The sequence below is a fragment of the Callorhinus ursinus genome, unplaced genomic scaffold (genome assembly GCF_003265705.2).
Source record: "Callorhinus ursinus isolate GAN/ISIS: 27379988/994484 unplaced genomic scaffold, GSC_fseal_2.0 scaffold3, whole genome shotgun sequence".
NCBI classification, from domain to species: domain Eukaryota; kingdom Metazoa; phylum Chordata; class Mammalia; order Carnivora; family Otariidae; genus Callorhinus; species Callorhinus ursinus.
Window position 1 is genome coordinate 56,134,653 of NW_027397065.1, and position 6,855 is coordinate 56,141,507.

Sequence of the window (6,855 nt, forward strand, 5' to 3'; positions counted from 1 at the left end):
AATACTGGACCTACTTAAGGGTGGAGAGAAAAGGCAAAGTTCAAAAAGGAGTATGATATGAAATGAGGCATTTACTATACTCCTTCTAATAGCCCCAGGTGGGGAACAAGTTTCCTAAACTAGATCTAAGAAGCGGAATGTGGAATGAATCCGTCCTTCTCCCATTCAGGGTTGCCCCATCATTAATGAATTTTAAAAACATGACTAAATAAAAACAGACCCCACACACCCTTCCTACCCCCGCAAAAATAAATAAATAAATAAAATAAAAAACCTAAATGTCCCAGATTATTCTACAGAGTGGATGGAGACTGGGAGCAGCTTCAACAACCCAAATAAAATGAGTTTTAATCTTTAATCTTTAGTTTGATTTCACATTGCCTTTAGAACAATGCTGACGCCAGCTGTGCAGAAAGGGCTCTGGGAGACGTTCACAGCAGCACGCAGGCACCTGCGGCTCTTCCACGGTTCTGGAGGCTCCAGGGCAGCCAATACTGCTCCATCAAATACATTCTTTAGGCCTTTCCGTGTGAGTGCAGAACAGTCCACATCCTCGACTGCCTTCAGCTTTTCAGCAGTCTCTGCAGTGATAGGCTTTTGTTCGTTCTTGGCAAGTTTCTCAATCGTAAAGGGGTCATCTCCGAGACCAATTTGAGTCCCAACAAGCAAGAAAGGAGTCTTTGGACAATGGTGAGAGATCTCTGGCACCCACTTTTCCCTCACATTTTCATATGAGGTTGGGGAAAAACAAACTGGAAATACATCTGTTTGTGGATAGCTCAGTGGTCGTAATCTGTCAGAATCCTCTTGCCCTGCAGTATCACAAAGTCCAAGAGCATATGGCTCTCCACCAATCATAACCGTGACTGCATAGCTGTCAAAAACAGTAGGTTAATACTCAGATGGAAATCTGTTTGTTGTGTGGGATAACAGGAGCCGTGTTTTACCAACGGCACCATTGCCCACAACAACACATTTAATTATCTGTATTGCTGAAACAGTTTTGTATCCACTTTAAATATTTCAAATTCAATGATGTCATCAGGTACTCCACCAGGACATTGGTGGCACTATGCAGGGTCCCCTCGGCTCTAGTGTTGTTAATCTGAAACATCCATGTGTGCACTGTAGGGCAAATGATTTAGTATAAACAGTTTCATTTTAATATTCCTGATGTCATTGAGAACTGGGATTTGGGGGAAAGCTAGGGAAAAAGAGATACCCTGTGGTTCCGGCTTTGAATTAAAAGTATCAGTATAAATTTGTGATATGAAGGTACCTTAAAAAAGAAAATCTCCCTTAGCTTTTTGTATTGAAGAGGCTCAGAAACATTGCATAATAGCAATGAGAACCACTAGCATCTAGACTGCGGGCTTAAAATATGGTTTCCTACTAAAGAGCTCTTTGGAGGAATAACTGTAGGTTTGGGGCAGGAAATGTATGTGATGTATGTGGTGATGCTGGAATATCTTGTCTTACCAAATAGTAAATAATATTTTAAATACTGTTAGGGTTATGTTAAAAGGACTCAGGAGCCATATTGAACAGGTTCCCACTAAGCAAAGAGAAAACAATCTGAGCATCAATAACAGTAACATTGCAATGGACTAGAACACCCCATACATGTTTAAATTCATATTAATAGCAAGTCAAATAATTACTCTAATAATTGAATTCTGTTACATGATGCTAATGAACAAATTCATTATTTTGAAAACTGATAAATAAGGAAGTCATGTATCTTGCCTTTCCTATTTAAACTGTACCACTTTTTAAGCAACTAGTAGATGAGAGAAAATGTCTCTACAGAAGTATTCCAGCAAGTTAATGAAGATAAGATAGAATATCATCATTTTGCAATTTATATTAAATGGCTCTAGGCATTGATTATCAGTGGTTGCTAACACCTCAATAAGAGAGACACATAGATATTATATGCTCCTAATGAAAGAACACACCTAGAAAATGGTCTTGCAAAAAACAAAACAAACAACAACAACAACAAAACAAAACCCTGGAACCTAAATCTTATTAAACCTCTAGATCCAAATATCTATAAATGATTAGAAAATATGTTACATGATACCACAGGAATGTAATCAGTAAAATGCAGGGTGAGGGAAGCTGTAGGACAATCTAGTTTCTTGAAGAAAACTAAACTAAAAGAGAGAGAGAGAAATAGAGAGGAAACACATAGATTGAAAGAGACATATCAACCAATCATAATGTGTAGACCTAGTCAAAACTCTGAATCAAACAATCTGTAAAAATTTATATGCATACACACATTTATGAAACAGTAAAAAATCGAATGCAACTGGCTATTTCATGATATTTAAAAATTACTGGTTGGGATGCGTGGGTGGCTCAGTTGGTTAAGCATCTGCCTTCGGCTCAGGTCATGATCCCAGGGTTCTGGGATCTAATCCCACATCGGGCACCCTGCTCGGCGGGGAGTCTGCTTCTTCCACTGCCTGCTGTTCCCCCTGCTTGTAGGCACGCTCTCTCTCTCTCTCTCTCGGCAAATAAATAAATAAATAAATAATCTTTAAAAATTATGTTTGTTTTTTTTTTTAAGATGTATTCATTTCTTTGTAGAGAGAGAGGGAGAGAATATCCAGAAGACTCCCCACTGAGTGCAGAGTCTGACAAGGGGCTCGATCTCAGGACCCTGAGATGATGATCTAAGCTAAAACTGAGTCGGATGCTCAACTGATTGAGTCACACGGATGCCCCTAAAAACTTACCTTTTTTTTAAGTGTTTTAAGAGTAGTATGGCACTTTTACATCCTTACTTAGAGATACATACTGAAATGCTATAAATGAAATTTTGAGGGAGGCAAGATGGCAGAAGCGTAGGGGACCTCATTTCATCTGATCTCTTGAATTTAGCTAGATAACTATCAGATCATCCTGAACACCTATGAATTCAGCCTGAGATGTAAGAAAAGAATTGCTGGAATTCTATAAATAGAAAAGCACCACTTTTTGCAAGGTAGGAGGTATGGAGAAGTGAATCCAAGGGGATATATCGAAAGATAAACAGCAGGGGGAGGAAGCCTCTGTAAGCCAGCTACGGGAAAGTGATATAGCCCCAGAGTGCCAAATCGGAACCTTTAGAAATCTGAAATGTTATAGACAAAATTTTGTAATGTACAGGATTTTTTTCAAAATCATATAGAAGGTGAGAAAACTGATAGAGATACAAATGAAATACAACTGGTACAGTTGCTGACATTGGGTGGTAGGTGCATCGGGTGTTCACTATAGTGTTCTGCTTACTTTTATATATATTTAAATTTTTCCATAATAATACAATGGAATATTTCTCAACCATGAAAAGGAACGAGAGCTTGCCATTTGCAACAACATGGATGGGTCTAGAAAGTATTATGCTAAGTGAAATAAGTCAGACAAAGACAAATATATGATTTCCCTCACATGTGGAATTTAAGAAACAAAACAAAGAAAAAAACAAAAAAAAAGAGACAAATAAAAAAACAGACTCTTTAATACAGAAAACAAACTGGTGGTTACCAGAGGGGAGTAGGTGGAGGGGGTTTGGGTGAAACTGCTAAGAGGGATTAAGGGTACACTTACTGTGGTGAGCATTAAGTGTACTCTTATAGTGATGTTAAATCACTATACTGTGCTCCAGAAATTAACGTAACACTGTATGTTCCTTATACTCAATTTTTTAAATTCCATAATAAAAAGTTAAAAAATATATACATTGATACATAGGCCCCATGCTCAGAGATTCTAGTTTAATTGGCCTGGGGTTTAGTTATGAAAGAAAGAGAAAAGGAAAGAAGGAAGGGAGAAAGGGACGGAGAGAGCATGGGAGGGAGGATGAGCCACCTCTCTGCTTGATTCTAATGTGTGTGCAGCCTGGGCTAAGAACCACTTGTCTACCCTCCAGCCATTCCATTATTTCCAGTTACTCAGCCATGTCTGTTTCTCAGTGGTTCTATCCGAATGAACTGGGATCCATGTTAAACATGCTGACTCCTGGGCCTCATCCCAGAGGGACTTTCGGGAGGCTAAGAGGGGCTTGGGAGTATGTGATTCTGCTCTAAACCCATGGCGAAATGCACATCAGAGGGGGACTGCTCATTGTTCCCTGTACACAGCCCTCACGCTATCATTCACGTTTTTGTTCATTTTATTCCTTCCTTCTTCCACCTGAAATGTCTTCCGCTTATCTTTATTCAAATCATACCTACTCGATAACCAAGTTCAAAAATCACCCATTCGTGAAGTCTAATCCCTTCAGCTGAAGGGATTCTTCCTCCCGTGAACTCAGCTTTTCGCCCTTCCACACGTTTATATCTGTTTATATATAATGTTTCAGCTCCCTTACTCAACAATAAGCTGCCGTAGGTCAAAAAGCCTTTTTTACATATCTTTGTAATTTCACAGAATTTAGACATACTTAAGAGTTCAATAAGCCTAGGCTAAATTGATGAAGTAATGAAAACGTAACCGCTGAGAGTGTCCAGGATATTTACCCAGTAAGCTCTCTTAAGAACTAGTTAACTTCCCCATTCCACCCTCAGTATGCAAAGAAGCTTCTCTAGGAAAGGTACTGGGAGGAAGGCAGCTCAAGATAAATGGCTATCAGCATTTCTCAAGAATCAGCCAAATAAGCTATAAAATCTTAACTACTATCTAAATAAAAAATGCCAATCTTACCATTTTTACAAGCTAAAGAAATTAGTTTAAAGGAAAATATTCCGAAGTACTATTTTACATATAATAACTGTGTCCAAAAAGTGTTGACTATCCTGAGAGGCCAGGTTTTATAAAAATGTAAATAAATATGCTTTTATGGATAAATATGCTTCAATTTTATGAGTCTTCTAAAGAAAAGGGGTATGTTTTTATAAAGACCTCTATTTCAAGTTCCTGAAGGAAAGGGGGAAAAAAACCTTTCAAACTTTGACTGGGAGGCTTATCTTTATAAACTAATGCATGGTGCTCATCGAGGGCCTGCTATGCTCCGCAGCTGATCTGATTCTCTCACTCAGTCTTCCATGAGTTAGGATTATCCACAGCTTGTCAAGGAGAACAGTGAGACCTGGAGAGGTCAGCTAACTGCCCAGGTCACTCAACTGGCAGAAAGGGGATTTAAGCCCCCATGGGCTTGAGTTTTTCTTGCTGTAGACCTTTGTTTTCTTAGAACTTTCCTGTCTTTGGGAGGAAAACCACACACGGCCAGGGAAGGGAGTGGGAAAAGAGGGGAGGGTGGATTAGAGGAGGAGAAACAAGATGGAGGGCTTTTCTGTCAAAGAGATCTAGGTTCCCATCTTACCACCTTCTCTGTATTGGACTTCTCTGATCTTCAGCTTCCTTCTCTGGAATAACATGAACCGTTTGGAGCTGTTGTGAGGACTGTGTAAAGTGATGCATATGAGGATCCTGGATCAATAAATGGAAGGTATTGGTAAAAACAACTGGTGTGGTCAACTTTGGTCTCATCCTGAACAGGGTGTTCTTGTAGATTTCCCATTACTGGGTTATCAACTCTTTCAGTGAAATGAACTGACTGACTTTTCACCCTACACAGATTTTGCTGAAATCACTATCTAATTTGTTATTGTTCTTTGGGGAGTTTTCTTGTCAAATATCTAAAAGCATTATATATGTATGTATGTATACACACACACACACACACACACACACACACACATATATAATATTCAAATTGTTGCAGATCTTTGTTGAATCCCAAACCCACCAGCTAAGCTGCTCTCAACTACCTCACCTCCCATGATCTGTCATATAAGCAGAAGCTCCACTCTGTGCACAAATCTTGCCCAAAGGGATGAGACCCAGGAAGGGTCAATGCAGTACACCTGTCACAATCAGCCTCTACAGCAGCCTTTCTGCAGCTTGTTTTACGTTACCCAGGCATAATGATCATTATTTTTTCCTAGAGCAATTCTTTCTAAAGGCTCAGACATGACAGAAGGGAATGGTCTAGGGAGGACACTGGGACATGCAGGATGACATTTTTCCCTATTTCTCTTTCCCTAATTAGATTGGTTTTATCCTAAACCAATGGGTAGACGTTGATTTCTTAGGATACACAAGTTAGAAAATATATATATATATATATTTTTTTTTTCTGGAATCAATTTGTATCACCCATCCAGAAGGTAAATAGGGATTTTATTTTATTTTTCTTTAGGATTTTATTTATTTATTTATTTATTTATTTATTTATTTGCCAGAGAGAGTAAAAGCAGGGGGAGCAACAGAGGGAGAGGGAGAATCAGACTCCCCACTGAGCAAGGAGCCCGACTCGGGACTTGATCCCAGGATCCTGGGATCATGACCTGAGCCGAAGGCAGACACTCAACCCATTGAGTCACCCAGGTGAAATAGGGATTTTATGGAGTGTCTGATTCCATGGTTAAATTCTGAGGTGACCCAATACTTAGAGATGCAAATTTTTCTGCCTTCAAACTGGTGTGAAGCTTGAGCGATTGAGACAGTAGTGAAGGGTACTGAAAGAGATTAAAAACCACTGATGAATTATCTTTTTATTGACCAGTTATAGCCACAGATATTATTTATGGAAAAATGTTTATAATCTCTACATTGCTTGTGAGAAACATAAGTTACTAACCAATATAATCAATTCATAATTGTGTACAGTCTTTAGTCCTCAAAACAAGGCTATGCCTTCTTATACCTGACTTGAAGAAGAAAGTAATAAAATTGTCTATTTATAACTTAGAAATAACTTTATAAATATTTTGACAGAATGATCCAGATACCCATACTAATGAGCATACATGTTTTTCCTAGCAAATAGTGTGGTTCTCATACCTCTACAATGCTGAGAAT

The 6,855-nt window shown here is 38.7% G+C and overlaps 1 pseudogene; it reads right to left on the minus strand.

The window, feature by feature from the left end:
- Positions 1–354: 354 nt before the first annotated feature.
- Positions 355–5,481, minus strand: LOC112820414 (cell division control protein 42 homolog pseudogene; annotated as a pseudogene).
- Between the last annotated feature and the right edge of the window lie 1,374 nt (positions 5,482–6,855).